The sequence below is a fragment of the Molossus molossus genome, unplaced genomic scaffold, assembly GCF_014108415.1.
Source record: "Molossus molossus isolate mMolMol1 unplaced genomic scaffold, mMolMol1.p scaffold_m16_p_14, whole genome shotgun sequence".
NCBI lineage: Eukaryota > Metazoa > Chordata > Mammalia > Chiroptera > Molossidae > Molossus > Molossus molossus.
The window spans coordinates 50,045,154-50,072,823 of NW_023425349.1; the positions used below are offsets into that span (position 1 = coordinate 50,045,154).

Genomic DNA, 27,670 nt, shown 5'->3' on the forward strand with positions numbered 1-27,670 from the left:
TAAAGAAAAAAAAAAAAAAAAAAGAACCAAATGGTATTATAAGGGTCTTGGCCTTTTTGTCTAGTTAAAGAATACCTGAGCTTGAGGTAATATACAAGGTGGAGCAAAAGTAGGGTTACAGTTGTTTGTATGGAAAATAATACAATAATTACTAAATAGTAATACAAGGATAATTCTGTTTCACATTCTCAAAACTGTAAACCTACTTTTGTCCCACCATATACTTCATACATTCCCCAAATTGAAAGATGACGTAAGAAAATGAACCAATAGTTATTACTCAGTACAAGTGATGCAGAATAAAACATGTACTCAAGGAAGAACCTGTAGGTAGCACCACATTTCTGCTTTGAAAATATTTACTGAAAGAGATTGAGATATCCTCATCTATTAATTATGTTGGTGAAAGGGCATTCCTTAATTTAGTGCTCCAAGAGACTTTACTATATTATGTTTAATGATGTCGTTGGCTGGGATACACTGTGAAGTAGAGAAAGTACTATTAAAAGAAAACTGCACTGCCCAGCTGTGTGGCACAGTGGATGGAACGTCCTCCTGTGGACTGAGAGGTCCTGGTTTGATTCCCGGTCAGGGTACATGCCCAGATTTCAGGCTCAATCCCCAGTGGAGGGCTAGCAAGAGGCAACCTATCGATGTTTCTCTCTCACATCTATGTTTCTCTCTTCTCTTTCTTTCTCTCTCTCTAAAAATATCAATAAAAACATATTAAAAGAAAACTACACTGTTAAACTTGCTGAGCCATTCTTGATTTACCCTTTAAATAAGCCTCTCGCAAATGTCTAGAGATAACCAGGTAGACACAGTCCTATTGAAGTATCTTGGCATTTCCATTTAAAGGTAAATGTGACTTAGGATGTGTTTTTATATTTTAGCATTAGGTTATTTTGCTATATCAGGTATCATGAGTAGAATCAAATAGAAGTCTTAATTTATTAGGTTCCTACTGGGAAGAAAATTGACCAAAATCTAAATGAATTTCTTATGGAAGGGATCAGAATTATTAGAAAATTATCTTGCTACATGCTTGTTAAGATTAATGATAGAGCCCTGACCGGTTTTGCTCAGTGGTTAGAGCGATGGCCCACGATCCAGAGAGACCCGGGTTCGGTTCCCGCTAAGGGCACGTACCTCAGTAGCAGTTTGTCCCCGGCCCTGGTTGGGTCGTGCGGGTGGCAGCCTCTCGATGTGTCCTTTCACATCAATGTTTCTCTCTCTTTCTCTCTTCCTCTCTCTCCCTCCCACTCTTTCTGAACAAAAGTGGAAAAATGTCCTCGGGTGAGGATAACAAAACAAAACAAAAAAGATTAATGATAGATATGACTGCAAAAAATGTTACATATTATTTTTTGACATAATTCCCATGCTTATTCATGTCTTTGCTAGAAGAAAGAAATGAATAAAATTATTTCGAAGAATGAGCTGTCACACAAACATGCATACAGATATTTGTTCTACAGTGCTAGTTCATGAATAAATGATGGCTTGAATATTTGGGATCTGCTGGTTTAATTTACAGAGTTTTCTCAACCTCAGCATTGCTGACATTTTGGGCTAGATATCTGTCATATGCAGTGTAGAACGTTTAGCAACATCTTTGGACATTGTCCTAGACAGCAGGAATGCCTCCCTCCCATCTCCCTTTGAGACAACAAAAAATGTCTCAAGACATTGACAGATATCCTTTTGGGGGGCAAAATCACCCCTACTCGAGAACTACTGCTTTAAGCATTTCCCCTTGATGATGTATTTTAAGGAGTGGGTAGGAAACCCAATAGAGACTTCCTAGTAATGTAAATGGGATGCTTTGACTTTAGAGACACTTATGTTTTCTTTTACGAAAGACTGAAATTTAGCTTACATTTGGGAAAATAACTGGTCTAGCTCTGTTCACCGAACACAGGAAGACTAAGGAATTATTTCTCATCTTATTGTCAGTCATCTCATAATAAAATTGAATGTGGCCAATTTGCCTGAAAGTGTTTGAATGTTTCATATATTATTGCTTTGTGAATTAAAACCAGATGATATTTCTATTTGATTGATATATCAAGTAAAATATTTAAATTTCACCAATATTTTGTTCTATAATAACTTTTTTTAGAACTATTATTGAAGGATAATATAAATTCATTTCAATAAATTAAAAATAACAGTATTTTACTTTATCAGGATGAATACTTTGTATAACATTAGCTCATGTGAGCAAAGATTTTGAGATAAATCCAGTAATTAGCATAAGGGGGCTGTATATTTTAATTTTAAAATTAGTATAATTAAAGCTAATTTTTATTAAATTCAGGATGATACATTGAATAGAAAAACTAGATTTAGCCCTAATTCTGCATTAATTAATATCCTTGTTGAGTTACCCAGAATAGTTTTATTTTTCAATGTCTCAGTTTTCTCATCTATAAAATGACATAATTAGATTAGATTAGATTAGGGTTAGCAAACTTTAAAAAAAAAAGATTGTGAATGGCCTGGCTGGTGTGGCACAGTGCTTGAGCATCAACCCATACACCAAGAGGTTGCTGGTTCAACTCCCAGGCAGGGCACATGCTTAAGCTGCGGGCTCGATCCCCAGTGAAGAGTGTGCAGGAGTCAGCCTATCAATGTTTCTCTCTCATCGATGTTTCTGTTTCCTTCTCTCCTTCTCCCTTCCTCTCTCTCTAAAAATCAATGAAAACATTAAAACATTATAAATGGATTTGTGGGTTATATAGTCTCTGTCCAAACTGTTTAGCTCTGCCATTGTAGTTTGAGAAAGTAATCATACACAACACATAACAGATAAATGAAATTGTGTTCCCATAAAATGTATCTATGAACATTGTGTTGTAGTCTGAATGTTCATATGTTAAAAATTCTTATGTTGACATTCTAACTCCCAAAGGTAATGATAGTAGGTGAGATGTTAGGGAGAGTCTTAAGTCATGAGGATGGAACTCTTATGAATAGGATTAGTGCCTTGTAAAAGAGGTTCCAGAGAGCTCTTTTGTCCCATAGGAAGACACATGGAGAAATTGGTCACCTAAGGGGGCTTTCACTGACTATTATAGCACTCTGATCTTGAACTTCCAGAACTGTGAGCAATAAATTTCTGCTTTTATAAGCTACCCAGTCTGGTATTATTTTATAGCAGCCTGAACAGACTAACACAAACTGAAATTTGGATTTTATTGTTTTCAACCATTTTTAAATGTAAAAACTATTCTTAGCTCACTATCTGAACACAAACAGAGGGCAGGTGGAACTTGGTCTGTGGACTGTGGTTTGCCAACCACAAGATGATTGTTAAGGTCCCTTGCAGTTCTAATGTTCTTGGATTAAGTAGGAATGATAGAAATCCATTGTGTGCCCTATTTACTTAAAAACTACTTTGATAACAGAAAGAGCTTGGGGTAAGTTATTTATTAATTATAACATCATCTCATGCTCACTGGGGAGCAGCATGTGGTGGGCTTGCTGTCTCACAATTTAGCTCATATTCAGAAAATGTTAGTAGGGAAATACTTACATTTCTCTTTAAAAAAGAATGCCTTGGTTCTTTAAAAAATGTAATTATTCATAAACTGTATTGAAATGTACAGAGATGGAAAGTGAGATGATATTGAAAGTTAACATTTGGAAAGTCTTTTCTAATTTGCAGAGTACAGCCCTGGCCAGTTTGGTTCAGCAGTTAGAGCGTCAGCCCGTGGACCAGAGAGTCTCGGGTTTGGTTCCCGCTAAGGACACATACCTTGGTTGCAGTTTGTCCCCAGCCCTGGTTGGGGTCATGTGGGTGGCAACCAGTCAATGTGTCTCTCTCACTTTGATGTTCTCTGTCTCTCTTCCTCCCTCTCTCCCTCCTGATCTATCTGAAGATAAATGCAAAAATGTCCTAGAGTGGGAATTTAAAAAATAATAATAATAATTTGCAGAGTACTTTGCTTTTACGTCAAATGAACTGAACTTCATAGCAGCCTGTGAAACAAGTGTAATAAACACAATTACTTCTCATTTTAGCTAAAAACATTATGGCCAAGATAGGTTAAGCTATGTATTAGTGGACTCTTCTGATTCTAAACTCAGAATTCCCTCCCTATACTTCTCTGCATCTTACATCCATCACTGCCCACTTTACTCTCCTTTAATATGAAACCCAACTAAATTACAGAGTTATGTATTGATAATATAAACATATAGATTATTTGGGCACCTGACAAAAAAAAGAAAAGAATTAAAAGCTATATTCTCAAGGTGATCATTGACAAGATGCAAAACTTCTCTGCAACTCAGTTTTCTTAGTTATAAATTAAATACAAATACTGCTTTGTATTATTCAGAAATTAATGTATGTCTTGTGATGGCATACACCAGAGATTTCCAACTGGTGTGCTGCAAGAATTTTTAAAATATTCAATACCTGACTATTTAGTCAGAGGCACTGGTCCCTTTCCCTTAGATTGTCAAATAAAAAAATGACAACAGCCAATGCAATAGTCATCCTGTGTGAATGAATGAAAATTATACCTATTATTTTTGTCAGATCATCAAAAAATATATTTTTTGGTGTGCCACAGAATTTTAGCAATTAGTTTATGTGTGTGCCCTGAGATGAAAAAGGTTGAAAATCACTGGCATACACTATTGTCAGTACTCAGTAAATATGAGGTTTTTTCCTTTTAACATAGTAAAATGGAAATACTGCAATGCAAATAGAACACAAGATGTCTTCTGTAATAATGTGGACTTAGGGAATAAATTTTATTTATGTACAACCAATTATACTTTGCAATTATTATAGATTGTGTTAGTCAGGGCTCTCCAGAGATACAGAACCAATAGAATGCATGTGTATATATCAATCAAGAGGTTTGTTTTAGGCAATCGGCTCCCATGAATGTGGAGGTTTGGGGAGTCTAAAAACTGATAGTGGAGACTGGCAGTCTGGAGACTCAGGAAGGAGTTACAATTAGAACCCGAAGGCAGTCTGCGGTAGAACCAGGAATAACCGCTGCTGCAGATGAAGTCAAAGGCAGTCTTCTGGATTATTTCTCCTGGCTTCAGTGAGGGCCAGCCTTTTTTCCTCTTTAGACTTTCAACTGATTAGGTGAGGCTCACCCATGTTGCCAGGAGCAATCTACTCTCCTCAAAGACCGCTAATTTAAATGCAAATCTCATCCAAAAATACCCTCACAGAAATATCCAGAATAATGCTCAGCCAAATATCTGGGCACTGTGGCCTAGACAAGCTGACATATAAAACTAACCATCACATAGATCATTGTTACAACTGTATTAAAATCACTATTTTAAATGTGGTTTGTTTGCAAATAAGAGAAATATAGTCATACTAACTTAAATAAAAATTTTCCTCTAAGGCTCATCTTTAGACTATTCAGCAACTGGAATGGAAATACAGCCAGACAACATAGGGATCCAGGTTTCTTAGTTATGGGGCCCTAGAGTCTCTTAGCTCATCTGCTCTACACTACTGTTTTTTCTTGTAGACCAGCTTCCTCTATTGCCCTGTATTTCACTGACACCTACCACAGTTCCAGTTCTATTTGATCCTGCAGTTACATTCCTTACATCCAGTTTTTCTCTTCCATACTCCTCAGGAATCTCACTGAGTCAGGCTTGGTCAGACATCCACCTTTGCCTGCATTGCTAAGGCCAGGGAAATTGAATCACCAGATATAAATATGGCCACCAAGACCCATTCGTCTAATATGTAGTGTGGGTGGGAGCATATGCTTCACTAATTCAATTAGCATAAATCCCCTGACACACGATAGCTTAATAATGGTTCTGGAAGCTGCCCAGGCCTAAAAGGTACTGTGAGTAATCCAAAAACTAAGATTTCACTCTGCAAGTGAAGATAACCAGTTAGTATGTACACTTTGGTTGTCTATAATAAGAGGAAATAGACCCCAAGTACAGAACCTGATTTTAGGGGTACTATAAAGACAATATTTCTGATAAAGAGGCATAGAGAGCCTGGAAAAACAGTAGGTCTTCTCTGTTGGAGGAAAACACTGGAATCAAGAAGGAATGCTTTTAGAGCCCACTACTAGATGGTGTGATGGGCTCTAATGTTCCCTGAAATGCCTCCTTGAATTCCTCCACTGTTTATGGTTTCACCACTGCTGGAAGGTCCTGTGAAGCTTTTAATGGGGTCTGTCAGCTCTTCTGGCCGAATGAAATTGCACCATCCCAATTTCTTATCCCTGAGAAAAGAAAGAAAAACCACACATATGTTTAGAAGTAGTAATGTGATAGTAAACGGAATACGAGAAAAGTTTTATGATTTAAAAAAATATTAACTATGATGCCCGGCTGGTGTGGCTCAGTGGATTGAGAGTCCTCCCGTGGACTGAAAGGTCTCCGTTCGATTCCCAGTCAGGCACCTTTGCGAGTTGCAGGCTTGATCCCCAGCAGGGGGCGCGCAGGAGGCAGCCGACTGATGTTTCTCTCTCACACCAATGTTTTTTTATCTCTCCCTCTTCCTTTCTCTCTAAAAAAATAAATCAATAAAAACATATTTTAAAAAATAACTGTGCTTAAAGGAGTTCCTTATAAGAGAGATCGTTTTAATCAGAATAATCCTGTTTTTGTCTATATTCTTTTGAAGGGAGAAACTTCATACACATTTAATGCTGTCAAAATGAGTATTGTTTTGTTTTTAGCTATACAATAATTCACAAAGCAAAACAGGAATATAAAATTAGTTTTTCTCCTGCATACATTTATTCATTCTTTATACACTTATTTGTTCTACAGTCATCAATTGTTATGTGTCAGAAACAGGGCAAAGGTACTAGAAATCGAAAGATGGAGACTACTAGGCCCCAGTCAAAAGGAGCTAACAGTGGGATTAGGGAGACAGATGAACAAATTAGTAATGACACAATGGCTTGAGACATGTTTTTGTATTGGCAACATAGATGAGAGTCACCAAAGATAGCCTGGGAGTTGCTGGAAAGGGTAACTCCTTATTTGAATATTGAAGGCAATACTTCTGGGAAGTTGAGGTATCCCAGATAGAGTGGCATTTACAAAGGCAAGGAGGCACCCTAGAGAGTATAGTTCATGGAGGCAGTCCCATGAGGGAAGCTAAAATATCAGGTGTAAAGGGCATGTGGTGAGCAGTGGGCTGAGGACAGTGATGTGAAGCAAGGACTCTTCTGGTGGTGGGTGTGGAGTACATATATATTATCTGGGGTACAGCTCATACTCACTCAACAGTTTGCGGGTTCAGGCTGCTGCAGTTGAAGTGCAATGCTGCCGCCTCCTCACCCACTGCCTCAAAGCTCTGGAGATGGCACCACTGCCTCCAGCTGTGCCAATGCAGAGGCGAGCGCAGATTTAATGGTCATTAAGGAATTGTTCAGCAGCTGCAGAATGCTCTATTAAGAGGATTGCACTGGAGGAGGGATCTTCCCTTTTCTTTTCTTCTTCTTTTTTTTTTTTTTGTGTGTGCCCCTGGCAAGCTCATTTTTCATATCCAAATAACTTTGCAAACTACCTCATTATGGAGAAATGTTTTCTTTTTTTTACACTCTTAAAAATGCCCTTATCTAGAGTGACAATGGCATTATGAGACTTCTAGTAAACAAAGGCTACAGCGCAAGACCTTCCTTTGCTTTGGACTTCTACAAAATGTTAGGCAAAGGGAATCCAGAGCTTACTTTTCAGTTTTCATTATGCCATGTCACTGAGCAGAAGGAGTAGGTACACATTCTGGTGTGTCTCATTCAATTAACAGGTGAACTCTAGACATACACAAACTGTTTCAGTGTAACCTGACTTCTCTGGGATGGTCATCCTCCACAATCTTGAACAAGGTTCTCGCAGGTTAACTACTCAAATGAAGTGTTCAACATTATCAAGAAAACTTCCTTAAATTAAGGTAGACTTACATACATTTAAGTTCATGAGTTTTAACTGTCAGCACTATAATTTTTTTTATCCTCACCCAAGGGTATGTTTAATGATTTTAGAGAGAGTGAGAGAGACATCAGTGGAGAGAAACATTGACTGGTTGCCTCCCATATGCATCCCCACAGGGGACTGAACCTGCAACCTAGGTATGTGCTCTGACTGGGAATCGAAGCAATTGGTGTTTCTCTCTCACATCAATGTTTCTTGCTCTCTCTCCGCCCCCCCTTCCTCTCTCTCTAAAATCAATAAAAACATATCATCAGATGAGGATATAAAAAAAAATAGTAATATTCATTACTTTGCCATGTAGTTGGGAGAAATAAATGAGCTTTACATTTTACACATTAAGTTTTTATATCAAATACTGAGAATAGTGCCTGGCACATGAGACACACTCAAATCTTTGCTGTCTTGAAACATAAGGCTACAAATTGTAAATAAAAACAAATTAGCTTGTGGCTTTTAAGGAAAATTGGGGTGTAGTAGGCTGTAGATTTATGCAGCTAAAGTTAACATGAGGAAGTTTTATAAAATGTTGGCTATCACACTAAGGATGGATCCAAATTAGATGGTGATGGTCACCCTTGAAAAGTTGGTCGAAGGGCTGATTGTTCTCAGCTATAGCTACTCCACAGAGCTTGATTAGGACACAGAGTGTCTAAAGAGGTCATAGCCTGTCCTTAACTGAGTGATAAATTCACTGTTTTCCACCAAACTTCTCAGATAGATCCTTTGTGTGAAATGTCCTAGGAGTGCTGGAAATACAAACTTGTGCAGTGATTATCATCTGCTCTCATGGAATTGAAGAGAAGAAAAGAATTTCTTTGTGAGTATATTCTACCCTCAGCCCCTTAAACATCTAATTCCTTAACCAATTAAACTTAGACCATACAGGGCGCTTTTGAAGACCTACTGGCTTCCAGGACTCTACAGTTAGCAAGATCTTTGTGTTTGGGACAGGGTTTTTGTTTGTTGTTTGTTGAGGTCCCTTGCATGCACATGTCAAAGATTAAAGTGCACAGTATTACTGTACCAGTGTTTTATATATATATATATATATATATATATATATATATATATTTTTTTTTTTTTTACAACTTTGGCTTCTGAAATCTCAGACCTTATTTGGCAGGCTTCTCAAATACATAGTCATATTCACACCTCATCAAGTTGAAAGACTAGTTTTCACAGGATATGCAGGTGATAAAAGAAAACATACTTGTCACTTTGTTCTAAGGTTCCTATTTCACTTTTAATAATTTTCACTTCATAATAGGAAAATTTAATAGGGGCATTCACTTTGGTTCCGATCAGAGTTCAGTAGAGAAATATAGCATGATTTATAAGGGAAAGGTATGTTTCAATGACCAAAGCTGTTGTCCTCTTTTCTTATTTACAGTCCTCATGTCAAAGAGGATTTGAGGTAACAATATCTTTACTTCAAACTGAAAAACAATTTGACTCGTTTTTAAAAAATTTTACCATACCTCAGAATTCTGTTAAAACACAAATTTTGAGAGAGCATAATAAGTACTAGTTTATCAGAAAGGGGTGAAGCATATGTGCTTGACTGAGAGGCATAAATCAATTTAATTCAATAAATATTTTTGAGCATGTTCTACATTTCAGTGCTAAGCATTAGTGAATCAAAGATGAAAATAACATGTATACATTCTAGGGTCTGACCAACTGATGGGAGATAGTGACATGAACAATTAACCATAGTGCTTTCTGATAAAAATACAAGAGACATGCCTGGCCAGTGTGGCTCAGTGGTTGAGTGTTGACCCATGCACCAAGAGGTCGCTGGTTCAATACCCAGTCAGGGCACATGCCCAGGTTGTGGGCCTGATTCCTGGTGGGGGGCATGCAGGAGGCAGCCAATCGATGTTCTCTCTCATCGATGTTTCTGTCTCTCTCTCTCTCTCTTCCTCTCTCTCTAAAAATAAGGAAAGAAAAAAAGAAATATAAGATACACATTCCAGATATTATAAGAGAACAGTATGCGAAATTACTAATTTAGCTTGAGGAAAAAGGAACCAAAGAAATCCATATTTGGATTGTACAAATCTTCAAAGATGATTCCAGAAGAAGAGAAGGAGGGAAAGGAGGACACTCCAGGTGGGAAACGGGCTGCATGTAGCAGCACTGGGGTGGGAATGAGCACGGCCTGTTGGGTGATGCAAAGTTGATCAGTGTAGCTAAGTAGGCTTGAGGGAAAAGAAGGCAGTGTGGTAGCAGCTAGGACAGGAAATAAGAGCCTTATTGCCATGGTCAGTACTTTGGATTTTACCTTTCAAGTTGTTTCTAAAATGTTCTTAGGGGAATTGTGTTCAGCACATATTTACAGACATCAGCTATGTGGCAGAGTCCGAACTAGGTAACCTAGGAACACAATGATGAATTAGAATGTATTTCCAGCTCTCCAAAATCTCAGGCGGAGCTAGGCCAGCCTAGAAACCAAGGACAGGTGGTTCTCTTTACTTAATGGGAAGGGAGTTAAGAGCATTAGGGAGGGGGCTTTGTTTTGCTTTGCCTTTAAAAGAACACATTCCATTTTACTACCAAGATAAAAATGTTCATGTTGGGAACCAAAAATTTAATGTATCTGTAATGTCATTTCTGATTTTTCTTTGGTATGGAAGGGCTGCTTATAATATATTTGAAGAAAAAATTTTATGCTAGAACTCCACTCACAGATTTGGTGTTAAAAGTACACACCTATCCTTCTAAAAGGAAATAGTCTTGGATCAATTGCTTCTTCTGAGCAGCCCAGAGAGAAAGATGTTGGACTTTGCTGGCCTTTACCAGTTTTGTTATTAATAATATAAGGCATGGATGCCTAAATGTAACTCTCACAGGGGAACTGCTGTCACAGGAGGCAATGGCCTAAACTGTCTTTGAACATCAAACTTCCTAAAGAGAAAAAGAGCACATCTGCCCTTTGAATATTAAACTAGTGACTAACCTGGGTCAGAAGGGCGACAGAGAGCACATTTATGATGTTCTCTTCTCTTCCTCACAGGAAGGGATGTCTTGAGTGTTCATTACCTTGAAGAAGTTAATTGTATTTCCTGTGCAAATTGCCTCTGATGGAGGATGTATTTTTCGATATTTATCTTTGGCAGTATAGTGCTTTGCCAATTTTTAGGTTTCTTTGGCTGAGTTTGAACTAATTACTTGAGAATTACTTTTCCCACCATTCCTGTGTTCCCCACTTTTCTCCTCCATATCTGTCTGCAGTTACACAAAACACACAATTCAGTCTCCCTTTAGTCTCTAGAAACAGTCTTAGCAATTGTTTGAAACTACTTCAGCAGATTTTCTTACATCAGCTTCCTTGGTAGGAGGAAGTCAGTGAGGACTAAGAAAAGACCCTTGAGTTGAGTGATTTGGAGGATCAAGGGTGACTAAATGAAGAGCTCTGGTAGTGGGAGCAAGGAACCAAAACACCCACGGCCATCTCAAGAGCAGAGATCATATCTTATTCATGTTTTATTGCACGACACATACACTGAAATCATAGATGCTTGTATGTTTCCTGAATGGATATGTGAATAAGTAAGCAGGAAGTGAAGGAAATGGGTATAGTACTTCAAGAAGATAAACAGAGGAGGAGAGGATGCATGGTGGGTGAGCTTCAGATGGTTACATGATCCCAGAGGAAAGGTCTAAAGATGCTCCTCAACTTACGATGGGGTTAGTCCCAATCCCCATTGTCAGTTGGAATATTTCACATCAAAATGCATTTAATACACCTAACCAGCTCATATCATAGCTTAGTCTAGTCTACCTTAAATGTGCTCAGAACCTTACATTATCAGGATGTAACCCATGATAAGTTGAGGAGCATCTATAATTGCCTTCCTCTTCTTGTCAACAGAAGCAGGAGACACAGATGGAGATTTGCAGACATAATGAGATGAGAAAACACAATGTCCAAAAAAGTGCTGACAACACACTGCAATGTAGTGTTGGGAGTTGCGGCTTGTGGCCACTGCCCAATCATGAGAGTATTGTGCTGCATGTTGCCAGCCCGAGAAAAGATCAAAATTCAAAATTCAAAGTACAGTTTCTATTGCATGTATGTTGCTTTCACACCATCATAAATTAAAAACAAATCATCATAAGTCAAATGCCATCTGCATTTAGCTTTTAGACACATTAGAAAAAAACAAGTAAAGGAGATTTAAAATTTAAGCATAACATCAGAAAAAAAAGTCAGTCAAAACCAGAGGCAAGGTGTTTTCCTTGGAAAGGAGAAGTCTAATAATGGCATGCAATCAATGTTAATAAGTAGTGGGTAAGAAATGACACTTCATCTTCTAAAACAGAAGTAAGATTGGCTAACAGTACACAGATTTGGATGCAAAAGGAAAGGAAGTTGGAGACCTTTATGCTTTAATCATTTTAGACAATTGTGGTAAAGATTTAGGAAATGATTGCTGTCTGCAAGGTAGCATGTTACATACTTTACATACGTTATTTCATCTAATCTTTGCCATAAATGTACAAGACAAGTGTGTGTGTGGGGGGGTACTATTCTGGTCATTTATAGTTGCAGGAATAAGACTTAATCTTATGGTGACAGAGATCAGGGAACAATTGTAGCTGAGCTCGGATTTGAATTTAGAGACCCTTCCTCCAGAGGCTATCACTTCCTCATAATAAAGAAATGAGACCAGAAGCTTGAGAATTTTTTACTTCTAATTTTCCAATAGTTTTCTATTTTCTCACCATATGAGTCTATTACTATGTGAATTATATACTCATTAAGGTGAAGCCATTGACTTGGTGTCTTTGAATCTTCCTCATTGGCCAACAAAATAACTGGCTCATTGAAGTTAATTGAATATTTGTTTGTTGACTGATTTACTAATTAAAGGAGTTAAACTATGAGGTATGAAAATTAGGGTTTGAAAGTCTGAAAGGAATTAATTTTTACAAAACATCATGAATCATAGAAATATATAAATTCCTTGAAGTGTGGTCAATAAGATCTGAGTCCCTGCTGTGTCAGGTAAAACTTCTAAAATAAAGGCATATTTAACTTTTTCCAGTGTTAAAAATAATGGGAAAGACTACAGTATACTGTCTAGTACATAACAGGCTCCACAAACATCAACAAGGAGCAGGTCATCATAGGCATGCATATGTCCAAATATCATCTCAGTCACTGGAAATATTGGGTAAATTACCTAATCTCTTTAAACTTCAGTTTCCTTATCTATAAAGGAAATAATGGTACCTCCTTCCTAGGGTTATTATCAAGATCAAATAAAGTAACTCAGATAAAGCACTTAAGGCCTTACAGATAGTAAATGCTCAATAAATACTAGCTCTTATTATTTGTTGTTGACTGAATGCAAGGTGGCTTAGAGTAACAATACAAATGCAGCATCGATCTTACATTTTCTAAGTTGCATTTTTCTATCCTGACATGTGCATAGCCAGTATAATTCAAGCTTCTTGGGAAATAACTCATCGAAAGGTACAATCAAGCATAAGCTTGGGTCATTATAAAGGCCCTACACCAGAGAGGAGGGGTAATGCCGTATGCAGCATTATACTTTTCAGAAGACAGGGTTTATGAATGAAATATGGTGGGGAGAGGGAGGAGCTCTTTTTCCTATAAAGTGCCTGAGATATTGAAAGTACCAGCTAACATTGCTTTGGGTATCACTTCCTGAATGGTGGGCCTGGAAGTAGTGATACTTATGAGATGCCATCACAGTTCATTGGCCACTGAAATTTCCAGGGGACCTCAAGACATCAATGGACAACATTTTAAGAAGCTTAGAAATCCTCTGGTTGAGGTTAGAGACCAAGCACCATGCTGCAGTTATATCCATACATTTATAACTTCCATGCCAGTGTGGTCAGGGCAACAAGAATTACGTAGAATTCTAGAGCTGAGAAGAATGTAACTGGTCATCTGGTCCAATTTTATTCCTTAACCTGTGGTCCAGAGAGCCTAAATGATGCTCCTAAGATCACCTGCAATAAGAAGCTGCTTAACAGTTTGAGTGACAGGGGAGCATTCATCACTACAAAGGCCCATGGCCTACCAGCATTATGGAAAGTTGTGGTTGCATTAAACCAGAAAACACCAGTATGGACAATCAGGCAGCCTGGTTTGTTTCTCCACGTATATCTTCTCCTTTATCTATCTTAAAGGGTTGCCAGCTACTTGATGATGTGAAACAGACTTTCTTAACTCCTATACACTAAATCAGTCAATGTTGAGGAGTCACTGGGTTCACTCTACAAACTGTTGATTTCTAGCCCTTATTTTTACTTGTTGTTATCCTTCTCTTTTCATTACTTTTGGTTTGCAATTCTCTTGATAACATGATGATAACTTATATGATCCATGGCCCTTACATGTTACACATATTCTAGTGTTGGCCACAGAGCCATCTACACAATGAATCATGGTATGAGCATGCACCAAAGAAGCCATGCAGGTATTGGGTGAATTTGCATCCTCTTTTCTTCCGCTTTCACATAGGAGATTCATGAGTGTCCTGGAAGGAGCTCTGCTATCTGCATCTTTTGTTACTGGACCAATCTAATCATATATCCTTTCCTTTCCCCACATCTCTTAATTTCATGCCATCTGTGATATTTGGCAGCTGCTAGTTATATCCAAACTACCCGTTGGCCCCTACATCTTCCAGTTGTGGTAAGGCTGGAAATACTTCATTTATTTGTAATGTCTTTCAAAACCTTAGTTGGGTTTTTGTTACCCGTGATGTTGGGATAATCATCACACTTCTATGTGGCACTCTTGTCACTTAGACCTCTGTTTATAGCTCTTTTTAGACTCTAAAATGCAGAGCCACATAAGCTTGAATAATGTAAATTTGTTTTTCCTATAGAGTGTATAGTTGGTTCTAGGAGAAATCAGTGATACTAAAAAGAATAAGAAAAATATAAAGTTGGAAGTGTAAGAAAGATTTGTTTTAAGCTCATAAGAGTTTGGAAAAACCCAGAACCTAAAATATATATATTTATATATCAATATATTTTGTGTGCATAATATTAAGTGTAAATAAATACTAATCAGGCATGTATATTAAATATATCCTAACTTACACTACATATACATGTATGTATGTATGTATGTATGTGTGTGTTGGCCACTTGTGTGTGAGTGTGTGTGTGTGTTTACACACACATCTGAAAGTGTTAATGTTATTATAGGACAGAATTATAGACAATTTATATTTTCTTGTGTGTTCAGAGTTTTTCAGTGAGCATGGAGCCCTTTTATAAAAAGAAACAGGCAAACATTGTAAAGTAAATCCATGCTTGAATCTTTTTGACAACAAACCGTAAAAGCTGCCAGAGTCAGGAAGGATTCAGAAATTATTAATGTTACCTGGGCTCTGGCCAAATGGGTCACAGGAATGGGTTTCTCCTCCACCTCCTTCTCTGAAGCACCAGCTACTTTGAGCCAAATGATACATGTGACTAATGAAGTGACTGCTAGGGTATAACTAAGCAGATTACTCCAGCCACCATTCCAGACACAGTCTGATTATGTTTGAATTCTAAATTTGAATTTTCACTCCAATAATTCCAGATAGTGTCTTCCCACTCTTACAAATTGCAGAAACATAAATTAAGTTGACCACCAGCTGATCTGAAAGTTCAAGTTTAATTATAAAGGACTATTTGTTTACAGTTAGTGATTACAGCACTCCAGGTAAGTAAAATCTACTAGGGCCATGTTAGGCTCTTGTATTTTCTTCACCATTTTATTCTGTTAGGTGTGTGTACACAGAGGATGAGCATTCCAATATCAGCAGGGGATCCTGCAAGCTTCTCACCAACGGGTCTCATTCTCATTCTCAACCTCTGTAAGATGTAATTGCACCAGGCAATATAGTATGTACTTTGCTTTTTCACAGATTTCTTGACTCATGTTATTCTAATTATTTTCCATTAGAAATTTGACTCTCGGCATGATCTTCTTTCTTCAGATCCTAGCAGGGTAGTTACAGCAATTCTTAGTAGTTAAAGAAAGAGAAAAGCAACTAGATATAAAAATCAATGGCAATAAGAGGCTACTACACATTATGCTGTTTTGATTCTGAATAGAAACAGAACATTTTAGACATTATTTTGAATTATATATTTTTTCTGACCACTGATCTATTTTTAGATGGGAGTCGATGAACTTATTTTTGAAGCATTAACTTCAGTTAAAATCAATTTCGGTTCTCCAGGAGCAAGAAAGCTAATCTCGTAAAGTTATCCTGCTTGAATATATATGCCTTTGTTTAACTCTTAACAGGATGAACCCAGGAAAGAAAACCACAGGCCCATTGTGATTTTTATGACAGGTCTCTCTGATAATGGAAAGGAGAATTAAATTCCTTGAGAAACCATCTAGAGAGAATCTCAGGTGTCTACTCATATTTGGTAGTGATCTAGGTGAACAATGGAAATAGCCCCATAACTATTAGAAGAGAATAAACTTAGATGGAAATTTTTCTAATTCTGCCTGGGTTGGAAGAGTTAATTTTATCCTCTCTACCTGTTTTAACTTGTGTTTAAGAGCTCATGAGAAACAGCTCAATTGCATAAATGAAGGCCTCTCCCTTCATGTCCCATGTGACAGAAGAAAAAGAAGGGAATCTGGAAAATGCTTCTCTCTCTCATACATGACGGTGGAGTCGGTTTGACCCCTTCAGCATTCATTTCATAAGCAAACCTTTTGTTAGTGAAAACAGAAGAGTTTTTGTTCACATAAATTTTAACAGCCAAATGTAATCAGAAACTCAGTCCAGAAAGCAAAAGGGAAATAGTAATATGTCCTTGGAGCCCCACTTCAGATAAAAGCCGAAGCATTTCCCAGGGCTGGGGTTACAGTCCATTTTGTAGATAGTCATCTGCAGAGATGATGTGGGTCCTCTTCTAAATACAAAGTCATTGCTTTGAATGGAGTGTGCTAAGGGGACTTTAGACCTTCCTGGGGCTGTGTGTACTTCCAAAACTAGAGAGCTTTATGGCTGTTCTCTTCCTGACCCTCCCTCTAAATCCTGACTGTCCCACGAGATCAATGTTGTATTGCTGAGTTGAATGTTGATATTTTATTGAGAATGGATTCTTTCTTTAATGTTATAAGTGATTAAACCACAGGCAAATTTTGATTTTTAGAATGTGCCTGTATAATAATATTTGATGTAGCACAGAACAATTATTGTGTGACAGGCGTTGTGTTTATTGCCTTCATATGTTTATCTCATTCATCTTCCCAACACCCCTGTGACCGATCACCCTAACCCAGTCTGTACCTATAACTGCTAACTAATTTTTTCCTACTATATTCCTTTTTCTGTGCTCTTCTGTCTCTTCCATGGACTAATATGGATTCTCTGAAACAGTAAAGCATAGCACATAGAAATGGAAGAGAGACAGAGAAGAAGTCAAGCTAATAAAATGTGAAGGTAACAGGACTGAAAGAAAATTCAAGTTCCAGTCCTGAATGTGTATCAGAAATAGTTTCTACAAGAAGACAGATCTTGTTTATTCTTTTCATTTTTGCATCCCTAACACAGTACTTAGTTTATATTATACATGTATAAATGTATTACAGTGTCTAATGTAAAAGATACATTATAATAACAACAAAGAGCAGAGGACGTTGATTTTTTTCCATTCAAATGAATGCTGCCAAATTGGTCTTAAAGATTCAGAAATTTATTCTTAAGTCAGTACTACAATTTTAAGAAATAAAGCTAACATTACTGTGGATACCTTCCTAATCAGATCTTAAAATATAAAATTGAGTATATTTCATAATTTATAAGATATTAAGAAAGGAAAGCAGAAAAATCTATACTTGGTAAGTGGAGACATTAGTCTTACTGTCACGAGGGAAACAGATTTGTGAGAATCATATTTAAATTTCAGTAAATTTGCATCTCCTCATGTTTATCATGACAATAGATAATCAATGTTGTTTTATTTTTTTTAGTTTCAAAACCTTGCTCGTTGTTCCCCTGCACAACTCTAGGGGTCACCATCTTTCGAACCTATGTGGCTGAAGGGTGCTCTAGTTTTATAGTCACCAGCAGCTCTGCCTGTCTTTCTCTGCATATAGACTATTTAGGTCAAAGCAATAGGTTCCTATTTGCAAAAAACAATCAATTTATCCAGGGATTTTTTTTTCATATTAATACGATAATTCATTTTATGTTAGCATTTATTGAATATGTATGTCAAATTCTCGACTAGAAGCTTGCTGATGGGTAAGACATGATCTCTAAAAGAAATCTACCATCTGTCACAATAAGGAACCCTAAACTGATATGATAGTGTCTTTAGCTACAGACAGATGTGATTGATGATCTAGTGGTACATAAAGGTTTAGATGTATGGAGATACAAATAATACATGCTATGGCTTGGAGAGCTGGAAACTAAGGCTATTATGGTATTTTAAATTTGGGGCATCCACACAAACTTTTTTTTTAGTTTTTTTTTTTCCTTTGTTGATTTTAGAGAGAAAGGAAGGGAGAGGGAGAAGGAGAAGAGAAAGATAGAAACATCGATGAGAGAGAACATCGGTTGGCCACCTCCTGCATTCCCCCCACTGGGAATTTGGCCCACAACCTGGGCATGTGCCCTGACCAGGAATCGAGCTGGAGACCTCTTGGTGCATGTGTCAATACTCAACCTCTGAGCCACACCAGCCAGACCACACAAACTTTTTTACCTCTTATATACACCGTCATCACTCATTATAGCCAAAATTCCCTTTTACTATGCATGGGCTTTTCGATACTAGAAGAATCTTGGAAACCAGTGCTTCCTAGGGTTTATATCCTTGATTTTCTTTAGCAATACATGTCACTAGTGATTTTATTTGTATCAGCTTTGGCTCTCTGTGAGTCGAAATGACAGAAAATTCAATCTCAACCAGTTTAAAGAACAAAGTAAATTTGCTGGGTCCCGTAACTGGAAACCCCAGGAGTTGTTTGGCTTCTAGCAGACAATATTGTTAGTATTTGGTTTCTCTTGTTTTATCTTTTTATTATACTTCCTCTGGGTTGTTTCCTTTCTCAGTCATGATCATCTCATCTTATGGCTTAAGGTGCCTGCAAAACTCTGGACTTCCATCATGTTTCAAAGGTTCTGATAATGAGCTATAGCAGATCCGACCAATTACTATTGTAAGGAAAATATGAAGCTCTGAAGAGCTTAGACCTGTGCACATGCTCCAACCCTGAACTGGATGGACTTTCCCAGTTCTGAGAGACAGGTCGTTCCTCAGACTTGCCACTGGCAGGGTGACAGGAGTTCTGAGAAGCAGAAACAACAGATGTCAATTACAGAGACTAAATGGAGAAATTTTACTTCCTTTATTCTTAACCATGGTCAACACTTTTGTAATAAAAGCTGTCTGTGTGTCAAAGAATGAGATGTCCTGTGTGCAAGGGAATGGCAAACATAATATTTTCAAGTTTTTGTGTTTCAGCATGTTCCTTAAAGAGCCAGAGTCAAAAGATAGGGTAGGCAGCCATTAAGCCGAAATTAATTTAGTATGTAGAAAATGACAGTACATTTTTATGACTTGTTAAAAGAAAAAAGGGTAAGACAGTAAAACATTTTTCCAACGGTAGCTGCAAATCAAGTATCTGCAAGTTTTATTGGAGCTTTTCAAATTATTACATCTGACTGCACTAGTAATAGTGCCCAATGTTTATTTAGCACTTGCTATATATGCCTGGCATTATACTAAATTCTAACCCCATGAAATAGGTAGTGTTAGCCTACAAATGAGGGCACCGAGCCTTGGGAAGTGAAGTAATGTGTCTGACATCACAGTGTGAGTGACTAGTGGAGCCAGATGTAAACTTCAGTGCAGTTTGGAAGACAGTGACAGTGACCTGTGCTCTCAGCCCTCTCCATGAACACATACAACACACAACAAGGAAAACAGTGTTCCCATGGTTTTTGTATCAATCAGGGCAACAGAGCAGTGTGACAGCTTGGGAAGCATATTTTAGGGGAGACCTTGAGAACATGACGGCATGGTGTGGAGGATGGCCAAGACGGCAGTGAGTCTGGAAATTGGCAGGTGAGAAGGATCATATCAAGGAAAAAGGACATGATGACTTTGTCTGTGCCTTAGTTCGGGTTGTAAATACAAGTTACCATAGACTGGGTGGCTTCAACAACAAGCATTAATTTCTCTGGAGTCTAGAAATCTGAGATCAGGATGCTAGAGGGTTCTGGTAAAGATCTTCTTCCTGGTTCCCAGATGGCAGTCTTCTTAGTGTATCCTCACATGGCAGAGAGCAGAGAGGAAGCAATCTCTGGTGTCTCTCCTTATAAGGACACTAATTCCATCATGAGGGCTCTACCTTCATGACCTGATTGCCTTGCAAAGGCCCCTTCAAATACCATCACATTGGGATTAGAGTTTTCACATAGGAATTGTTGGGACACATAAACATTCAGTCCTTAGCATCCTACTGTAAAAACTGGCTTATAGAAATGGAATTATACTAACCCTGCATCGGATGTTTCAGGGAGATAGCATCTAAGGAAAGACATTTTAGCAATTGCCCTTTAGCATATGCCATTGCTTCTATCTAGAATACTTCTCCATTCTTTCTATATGCCTAAGTACAACTCATCCTTGCCCAGCCAGTGTGGCTTAGCGGTTGAGCAGCAACACATGCACCAAGAGGTCGCTGGTTCGATTCCTGGTCAGGGAACATGCCGAAGTTGTGGGCCAAATCCCAAGTGGGGGGCCATACAGGAAGCAGCCAATCGATGTTCTCATTCATTGATGTTTCTATCTCTCTCTCCCTCCACCTTGTCTCTCTAAAATCAACAAAGAAAAACAATAATTAAAAATACATAAATAAATAATACAACTCACCCTTGACAGTTTAAAATGCCATTTATTCCATAAGGCCTTGCTTGATTTCCCTTTACCAGTGCCATCAAGTGAGTTATCTTCTTCCGGTAATTCCCAGAGCACCGAGATTCTGTTGTTCCTGATACCACCACTGCCTTGTGCTATCCTCTATTAATGTAGATATCTTACCTGTGACTCCAGTCCATAAGCTATTTGAGGACAAGTGCTTTGCCAGCTTCATCTGTGAATCTCTGCAGAGTGCTCCATTCATCCCTGCACATAGCAGATGCTCAGGACACCTGCTGAAGTGACCTGGCTGGTGAGACACTGAGCTCCTGTTCCTGTTTGTTTTCAACAGAGAACTGAAGACCATGGTTATGGAGGTAAATTTCTGCTTTAAGTGGAAGGTACATTATATGACTTCCAAGACCCCATTTCATTCCAAAATTCTATATTTATGGCACAATTTTATGCCCATTTTGTACTTTTATACCTCATTGTTGAAATATCATTTTATGCATTTGAAAAAAAATAACATACCAACTCTAAATGAATTTCTTTCTCTGAAGTATCTAGATGTCACTAGCTAGACAGAAATACTTTCAGGTGATGTAAAGGAAGATACAGATAATATAGACATATTATCTGTTACTATCACTTGTCTATTAAGTAGATAATCTATGCAAGTTATATGGAGATAGAAATTCTATATAAAGAAAAATATAGCCCTGGCTGGTTTGGCTCAGCGGTTAGAGCGTTGACCTGCGGTCCAGAGAGACCCAGGTTCGGTTCTGCTAAGGGCACGTACCTCGGTTGCAGTGCGGGTGGCAACCACTCGATATGTCCCTTTCATGTCGATGTTTCTCTCTCTCTCTCTCTCCCTCCCACTCTATCTGAAGAAAATATGGAAAAATGTCCTTGGGTGAGGATTAAAAATAAAAAAAATAAAAAGAAAAATATATATATTGCATGTATGTATATGCAAAAATACATATACATACATTTTTTGCATATATGCTATATCCTTGTATATGTTTGGAGTTATAACACACTTCTGCAAAAATCATTTCATTTTGTAGTTTTATGTTGTATAACCCATATACACATATAAGCAAGTGTTTGTATAGCACAATATATATACCATATATATACACATTATAGATGCATAAATGTGTGCATACAAAGCATATATATGTATATGTACATATATATGTATGGATATATATATATGCACACGCACATGCACACACATTTACAGTAATTTACAAGCTTGGCTTGCTATTTGAGGTTGCCTTTTACCCTGGAACACAGCTATGACAGTGCCAGCATCACTTTTCAGAGAGAATGAACTGGAGGAAAAAAAGAACAATATATCAGAAGCTGTCTCTTTTCCCCTCAAGTCTTCATTGCATTTTCTCCCCACTCTGTTTTCACCTTTCTACTTATAAATCTCATCATCTGGTCTCAATATATAAGTGAAAATAACAAGTTTGGATGGAGTGACTTCCAAAATCAAAAGAGATGAGGAATCTTTCAAAGAGAGGAAAATTGGGTGAAGTGGTGTTATAGAATTTCATAGCTGGAAACCACCTCACCAACATTCACATGCTAATTATGTTATCTTGGACTAATTAAGAATGAGAAAACCTCATTATACCTTTGGAATTCTGCTGCTTATACCGAGAAATGTCAGTTGGCTTTTGGTTAGCACAAATAACTTTGGGCTTTCTAAAATTAAGTAATGGTAGTTAGCTTGAGTCTAGAACCAGAGAGAAATATCATTGAGATATTTAGTAACATTTGTATAATAAATTATCATTAGATTGTACTTAGAGCTTATGGTGACTTTCAAAGATGTTTTATATCTTAAAAATTTAATAAATCTGAGAATACATTAAATCCATTCAGAATTCCATATATTACTGTTTCCACTTTATAGAATGTAGTTCCTCTCTCGCCATCCACACAAGTCCCATTCAACCTTCAAAATCTGTTCATATAGCTTCCATCCTGAAACCCATTTTCTCTTTTCTGGTATAACCAATGTTCTGTCCTCTGTATAATTTGGGTTCATAAATGCTTCTCTCTACCAATGCTTGTTTCAGGTGTCTTTCTTCCATTGTTGGTTGTGGAGTCACTGTAACCTGACAGGTATAACCAGCTAGCCCAAAATCAAACACAACAGAGACATATAGTAAACACTTGATTAAAGAGTGAATAGCAGTATAAGTGTTAAGGCAGATGGGCTGTCATAGATGAAATTTTTTCCTGTCAACATTTGAATCCAAAGAACATCATGTTCAAAACTTTTGAGCTTTTCAAATATTTGAGTTTCCAGTGCTTATTTGTTTTGTATTCATGCAGATTGTAATTTTCAAAATACAATTACACTATATACTCACCCTGAAGTCATTTATTAGTTATAAATGTTTTCCTAGTCTTTATACTCAGTAGAATTGGCTTACACATGCAACAGTCTAGGTTTAAAATCTACTTTGCTGATTAAACAAGGAAATGAGTTTGCATTTGCTCGCTCCAAAAGCTTATTAATTAATGTACACTTGCTTTGGAGAACGTAACTAGTCATACAGTGAGGTGAAATATATTGAGAGCCCATCAGGTACAGTTGGGTTCTATGAGAACAGAGACAATCAAAATGGACTCTTCCCTATAGCAGTCCAAAGGGTAGTCACAGAACAGATATAACTGCAAATACTGTTGTTGTTGTTGTTGTTGTTGTTGTTGTTGTTGTTAATAAGTGGAGCACTAAGATGCATGGCTTCTCATGTTGTGAACAAAGAGAGTGGTAAAACAAAGAAGAATAAGTTCATTCTAATGGGTGGAACCTGAAAAGGCCTTCCAGAAGAAAGAGCATGTCACCGAACTTTTTAGTGAGTGGTATACCCATTGTATAGTATAAGCAGTGTACAGAGAAAAATCTTCCAAGAGGAAGATAAATCTTGGTCAAAAGACTGGAAGCAGTCAAGTTAAAAGCTGTTTTTTGGCACAGACGGGAAGTAGAAGTGAAGATGAGGTATGAAATGCAGGAGCTGACAATGTAGCCACTGGTCAACCCCCTTGACTCCATATGAGATAAGGGTAGAAAGTCAGATTTGGGTCAAAAGTTCTTGGTAAGAGGTAAGGATCTGGCTTTAATTTCCCAGGCAGCAGGAACAAAATGAAAGTTTTTGAAGCAAGAAAAAGAAAAGATAAGTCATGGTATTCAAAACTTTTCAGAGATATCAGAGTAAATGTATAAATAGAAGAAAATTTGGTAATTTCATAAGGAAATGAAAAGCTTGGCTATAACTCTTCTCTTCTTGAATAAGGGCAAAGGAAGTGAGGTGCAGGGAGTGTAGATTTAAAGCAGGCATTCCTTCCTAGAACCACGCAAGTGCATGAAACCGTGGCTCACCTTCACCTGGTTCTGGCCCAAGTTCTGCCTTAGAATTTTAAGTTAGCATCACTGTAAAAGACATTTTCATCATTTCCAATCACTTTTTCTAAGCCTGTCAATGTGATCAGTGAGATTCTTTTCTTGGGCCACAATTCACAATTTCTGCAAAGGGAGAGGAAGGCTCATTTGCATAGATGAGTTGCACTGCAATAAGATATTACAGTGAATCAGGCCAATTATAAAAATACCTTACTCTGCATGAGTTTAAAGGTCCCATTTATCCTGACAGGATATGATAATGCCTCCCAGGTCTTTGTCACTTTGACTGCTTTGGGTTAGGTTTTCTAACTGATTGATGATGAGCATCTAACTCTGAGCAATGCATTTGTGTCAATGTTTCATTATGATCATACAGCCTTACTGCTCATTTTTAAGGTAGTTATGAGAAGAGGAGAAAAAAATAGAATAACTCTTTTAAAACCAAGAAGTAGGTACCACAGAACATTTGCTCATTCATGGTCTTCATGTTATTACCAATTCATCATTGATTGCTTGTGTGAAGTCATGTATAATTACAGATTCTTAGAGCAGTTGTTAAGTAATAAAAACTTTGTGATCCATTGTTAAAATTAGCATACACTATATATGACTATCGATTCAAGAATGTCTACCCAACTACAGTCTGCCAGGTTGTTTCTCATCCATGTAAAGTAAAGACATTCAAGAAGCAACACTGACATATTGTGGGTCCTCAGTTAAATACTGGTTCAGTGTCTTCCTGTCTTTGAAATATGTCCTTCCTCTGTGGAATCCCTCTCTCCCCCATGGACTGAGTCCACATCACTTAACTTTAAGATTCCACTGCTAAGATAATTCTTCTAGAGTATCTTTTGAACATCCTATGCCAAGCCATTGATTCATTTTAATATATTTTGCCACCACTTGGAAAGAAAAATTGGTTAAAAATTATATATACATGTATGTACTAAACATATACATATAGGTTGGTATATACATACCAACCAGTTGGTATATACATACAGTTGTGACATATTGTGTGTATGTGTATATGTGTATCTGTATATATATATCAGTATGCCCTCCAATGTATAGATTTACTAATTTTAAAAAGCAACAAATAATGCATAAACTAATACTCATTTTAAAAAGGGATAAATTTACTTATTTTCTTTATACTTTTCCATCCATTGAAAATAGTGCAGTGTACAGTCAGAGCATCATGGTGTTTACAACTTCAGGATACCTGCCTCTTAAGATGGGCTCACCCAATAAAATGCCAAGAGAAGCAGGATGGAAGGTGGGAAAGGGTAGGTGTGGCCTTCCAGTCAGTAAGGTTTGGGTTTCAGTCTCCCATCTACCAGCCCTGTGAGCAGGTTGCTTACCTTTCTGATCATTCATTTCAGGTGTAAGTTGTCCCTTTACAATGCTGTAAGCATTAGATGAGAACTGTATGTAAACCATCCATCGTAGTTCCTGATCCGTGGCAGGCACTCAATAAATGGTATCTATTATTATCAGACTGACATTGATTACAATTTTATGAAATTATTTCTATCTCCTTCAATCATTCAGCCACTTTAGTTCTAGTATGTCCTAAGGAATGTACTTGGAATTCAGATTCACACCTCCTTTAAGTGTTCAGTGGATTATGTGAAATACACTACCTGTCCTACCGTATCATCTAAAGGGAGCTGCTCCTTGGGACACAAACAGAAAAATTTGAAAGATCTCCCTACTTGGGACAAGCCAAAATCTCCATATGAAACCACAAAGACTTTTTCAAATATTCTTCTAAGATGCTATCTGTCCTGCCTTTTCAATTCGTTTCTGCTGTCCCCATGTCTCTTAAAATTGAAGTGAAATTGAGTGCATTATTGTGTTTTTATACCACTCTTCTTGCCTCCACTACCACCGAGACACTCTTCCTGCTAAACCCACTATCAGTGGTTTCATTATTAACCTTTGACTTCCTTTTTCTGACAGTGATCATTTAAATTCCAATAACAGCCTGTTCCCTCCTCCTTGATTTGACAGGGGATCATTGTGTGTAGGATCACGCAATCCACTATGGATAGATTTGAAGACAGAGCTGGAAGGCCTTTTATAGAGTATCTAGTTCACTTGGTTCTTTATACACAGGATGAAGGAAAGGTCTGAGAAGTTAAGGCACCTTGTGAACTCATGCAGCACTCTGAGAATTATGTCTTGAAGCAAAACATAGATTTCCTTTATTTACCTAAAATTAAATTAGAACACTAATGCTCTAACTTACCTATGAGCATCCTCTTTTTGCTCCTTATTAACATAGGTATTATATGAGAAGACATTGCAGAACAGTAAAATTACCTGGTTAATAAGGTAATTTTCCATTAATATCATGAATAGGCATTGTTTGAATGATTTCCTATTATTTTCAACATCAGCAATTCGGCTTTCTGTGCATATACTCTTAGGAATGAATACTCGTAATTAAATCCAAAGCAACTAAATGGTCATCAGTAAAGATCAAGGAAAGCACCCTCAGCACATTTTATATATTTCCATGACTCTTGAGATTGGTGCTGGGTTAGTTGAGAGTGCACAACCATTAACTGAACACACAGTTAACTAAACTGGTACTTTAGGAACCCTGTCTATTATATGCCAACAGTCATACTCAGATAGATGCACTCTTTCTGCATTCTTTCCAATAGGATTTATTTTAAAATATGAATTGCCATTGTTACATCTGTGCAGGGAGCATAGGTTTCTGTTAGTAAAAGAATTAAGGGTTGGTGAATAGGCAAATGTGGCATTTATCTTATTCAGTATTATACTAAATTATAACTCCAATAAGTCGGGATGGCTGTGTAGCTAAGGAAGGAGCCAAAATATAAGACAGATGTTTGCACACTATCACTAGAACTACTTAATATCAAGTCAAGACTCTGTGAGATTGGAAAAACCAACAGTAATCATTTTAGAAATAGCTTTAAAAGCATGTAGTTAAATTCTCTTGTTTCTAGGTATTCTCGTGTGTGTGTGTGTGTGTGTGTATGTATGTTTCAAATAATGACAGAAAGCATTTTTATCTAGATTTTCTACCAAAGATTCTTCTTAATAAAAGCATTTATATTAAGCTCACAGTTGCTTTCTTAGCAAGGCTGTACACATTTTCAATAAGGGACACTCGTCTTGGCGCTTTGCAGGTCGTTCCCTGATTACCAGCTGAGACTCTCGAAAACTTCCCATCTTTGATCCCTTATATTTAACATTGATTAAAGCACTTTTCTATGCTGGGCACTGTTCTAAGCATTTAATCCTTCCAACAATTACGAGGGGAGCTACTCTTATAATCCTATTTTTAAAGATGGGAGCACTAAAATGCAGAGGTCACCTTGTCCAAAGGCATGCAGCTAGTGGGAGGGTGGCCAGGAGTGGCGT

The 27,670-nt window shown here is 37.4% G+C and overlaps 1 protein-coding gene across 1 annotated transcript in view; it reads left to right on the top strand.

Annotated features, from left to right (window-relative positions):
• TRPM3 (transient receptor potential cation channel subfamily M member 3) overlaps window positions 1-27,670 on the top strand; it is a 497,295-nt gene that overhangs the window by 9,649 nt on the left and 459,976 nt on the right. The gene's annotated exons all lie outside the window — the stretch shown is intronic.